This window comes from Belonocnema kinseyi, chromosome 5, assembly GCF_010883055.1.
Source record: "Belonocnema kinseyi isolate 2016_QV_RU_SX_M_011 chromosome 5, B_treatae_v1, whole genome shotgun sequence".
Classification (NCBI taxonomy): Eukaryota; Metazoa; Arthropoda; class Insecta; order Hymenoptera; family Cynipidae; genus Belonocnema; species Belonocnema kinseyi.
In genome coordinates, this window is record NC_046661.1 from 56664420 (window position 1) to 56668367 (window position 3948).

The 3948-nt window shown below is 32.8% G+C and overlaps 1 protein-coding gene across 1 annotated transcript in view; it reads left to right on the forward strand.

Annotated features, from left to right (window-relative positions):
* LOC117172365 (transcription factor SOX-13) overlaps positions 1 to 3948 on the forward strand; it is a 407080-nt gene that overhangs the window by 60203 nt on the left and 342929 nt on the right. The window lies entirely within an intron of this gene.

Sequence of the window (3948 nt, forward strand, 5' to 3'; positions counted from 1 at the left end):
ACAGGCGTCATTTGAAGGATCAAGCTCGACGAAAATGGTTCACATTAGTGAATACTAATGCCATCTCTTAGAATTTTCAGGTACTTATCAGGCTGCCTAGTAAAGGAGCCAAAATTTGCATAGTCCTTCTTGTAATCTCTCCGAAACCAGTGATATCATTTGCAATCGAAATCTATTAATATTCGCACCTGTAGAGGTAATGAAAATATCTGAAATAATATCGCTAGCTACTTCCTGGTGGGCTCGCATGGGCACGGAGCGCGAACATGTGCACCGAAGGTTCCAAAGCTAGACTTACATATTTGTAAAAAGTCAGCCCCTGCATAAGTACACGTTGCGTTTTGACCCTTCGGTGCATATGTTCGCGCTCCGTGCCCATGCGAGCCTACCAGGGAATAGCTAGCCTTTTACCTAATGATAGGCCATCTCAAAAAAAAAAAAATTAAAAAATTATCCATGATAATTCTACATAGGGAATCAAAATTTAGAAGCGATTTTATTTAAGATATTTTCATTACCTTTACAGGTACGAATATTAATATATTTCGATTGCAAATGATATAAATGGTTTCGGAAAGATTACAAGAAGCACTATGCACATTTTGACTCCTTTATATCTTTTTCCCGTGAAGCTGTGTCAAGTTATAAAGATTGTTTAAACATTGATGTCTAATTATACCGAAATAATTAATTTTTTATCGACTTTATACGAAAATATATTTATTTTAGAGTAAAGGACGCTTCTGTGTTAAACGTTTCGTAATAAAACAAATCACTGCCGAAAAACAGGACTATTAATTAAAAGGCATTTTTCGTTCGTTAATTAAAACCCTTCTATCTTTAAAATTATTAACTTTAGAGAAATAGCGTCTATTATGAAAATTGTTCATCTCAACTCATATTTTCGATTAAAAAAAAACTTCGAATAAAATAATATTACTCAGCACAGAAAGTATAATAATTTTTGTCCATTATTTTACCTATAAACGATTTTTTTGCAAAAACTAGTGATCTCATCGAATAAGTGCCAGGACAACTTTTATTCCTCTTCTTTACCTCTACAATAATGTAAAATAAAAATCTTAAAAATATTGAACGGTAATTTAATAATTAATTGATAGTGAAAATTTAATTAATCGCTTATATCTCGAGAACGCCATAAATGCCAGAGTGCTATCACGCAGATTCGTAATCAGGAATCCAACGGAAGTGGGTATGGCGTTCGGACTATCGGTCGTACGTGCGGTCGTGCGTTCGTGCGTTCGGTTTTTTTTTCAATTCACTCCTGTCCCAAAAGAAGTTTCACTTCAAAAACCTTGTGAATTCTTGTGAAGAACTTTCCACAAGGATGGAGAATATTTAAAACGTTGATAGCTTTGAAAATATTTCTTCTATCAGTTGAAGGAATTCAGGCACTTCTTGATCAGTTCTTTAGCTATCTCAAACCCACCCATTAAAGCAACGAGCGCAAAAACGTTTAGAAATAGTGCTCAAGAACGTATGTACAACAGAGCACATACTCCATAGTTAAATCCATTACCTCCTACACTCAGTAATAATAGTCATGTAACTCAGCCATACCAAATTAAACAACCGCAGTTTTTCTACTCTCCTATAAAACATTTCTAAATGTCTTCCCACAAATTATCCTTATACACTTTCCATATCCAATAAATTTTCCGTTCTATTGTGCTTTCGTATGTATACTACTAAAATATGTAACAAAATGAAATATATTCCGGACGTTAGATGGGTAAACCTTATACTTTACGATGAAAGCAGAAAACTTTTCATAAGTGTTTTAGGGCTTATATGGAGTTGATTTAGATTTTTAACAACTTTAGACATTCATACAGGGCCCGTATGTTACATTTTGATACTAACTAATTAAAAAATATTAATCTCACGCTAAAAAATAACAACAATAAATTTTAAGTGAAAAATTACTAAAGGAACATGTGTTATATTATCACTTTCACGTCCTTGTTAGTTATAAAAAAATGATAAACAATGTATTTGTGTTTGAATCTGTTTCAGTCCATGGCTAAACCACTATAGGGATATTAAAAAACAAACTAGTGGAATTTTAGAATCACCGGCAAAAATTTTGTTTTCCAGAAAAATTTAGTTACAAAATCTATTCTTAAAAGAATTTTTATAACAAAATTTATAAATATTAAATTCATACTAGTGAAAAAGTATCAAAGAAATATGTAGACTGCTGGATACAATGTAGAAGTAAGTTTGGTGAGTCCATATAAAAATCAGGTTTCGGTTGTTCTCTATACAGAATCAAGTCTATTTGTTGACAGTTTGATTTGTTGCAATATAATCAGTTGGAACTAATTCGGAAAAGAGAGTGATGATGTAATACTATATTTCATTAGTAATTTTACACGTAGAATCCATTGGTGTATTTATGTTTAGCGTAAGTTTATAATATTTATTAATTTGTTTGCAATTAATTTTAGTGTGAGAGTCCTGCATGGAAGTCCAAAGTTTTAAATCAAGCTTCCCGATTGTCTTCAAATTTTCCGAGTTTGTTTGTATATTATGACAGTAGTTCAGTCACTAATATATAGACTTTTACTACCATCCATTTCCTAATATCCCTTCTCGAGCTGAAACTTTCATCTCTAGCGCAAATTGAGTATTTTCAAATTATCATAATTTGCTTTCTAGAAGGGCAAATTGTTTTTTTTGTGAATGAGTTCTGAAAGGGTTCTCAGCCCCTTCTATTTATCATTGACGTTTATCTTCCACAAGTCATTTGTAAGTATGTTAATCCGTCAATTTTCTCTCGAAAATACAAGTCTGAAATTCTTGAATATTGATTTAAATTAGGAAGCGTTAAAAAACTAGGTAACCTTAATAGTAAAAAATTAACAATTAAAAAAAATGGATTTGATTTGAAAATACTCCTTTCTCTTCCTCTAGTTCGGCAAGGAATGATAGTAAAAGTTTAAAAGTCTATAAAATTTGAAGATAATCGAGAGGTACGAATTTAAAAGTTAGGGCAGTTCAGAAAGATTAGCCCGTGTACCGAGATACCCGTCTTATTTTCGAAAATATATAAATTCAAAATGGACTTGTATCGTCAGGATAATAGTCACTTTCTATCAATCTTCGATGTGATCATTGATTTCATAGAGACCTCAAATTTACTAAAGTGTATTTTTCTTCGAAATGGTCACGTACGCACGTGGCCTGCTTTGCCTAAGTAGCAGGTGTGGCATGGCAGAAACTCGAAGTCGCCAAAACCGATTACGCAAAAACGATATCGATAAAGATAACAGGACGAAACGAGTCGAAAGAGCCGCCAGGAAGACCCGGCTGGCTAAACTGGTCTCGAATTTTCTTCCTTTTCGGTACGATGGCCTCATCCTGCAGCACCAGGGGAAAAGGAGGAGCATGAGTAAAAAAGAAGCTACGTCCAGAAGATCCGACTTGTCCGGTGGGCTCTTTATTTACTTTATTAGAGATTGCTAACGGTATTGAAACTGTAGAAGCAAAGAAACTTTGGGGAAAGAGGTTTTGTATTTGATTTAATTAGTTAAGTTATTACAAATTTTATGCTTATGCTACAAACGTGTCTTTTTCTGTTAAATAGTGTCATTTGTTCATAAAATACATAAAAGTGTGTGTTTCAGATGGGGTTCTTAACGCTTTATTTACTATTTTTATTTATTATACTAGGGAAAGCTAAACGGTATTAAGTCCCTCGCCATTTCCATTAGATTATTACGTGCGCCACACTTGTTTCCATTTTTTCATACAATGTTTATTAGATTAATCCATCTACATACAAACGAACAATTTACTCAACTGATTGTAAATTGCTCCTCTAGAAAATTTTTTTGGTCTTCCTGTAAAATAAGGTTATTAGACTTAGCATCGTTTAGATTCTCCCACTTCAATTGAAAATATTATTAACAAAATTTAGAAATG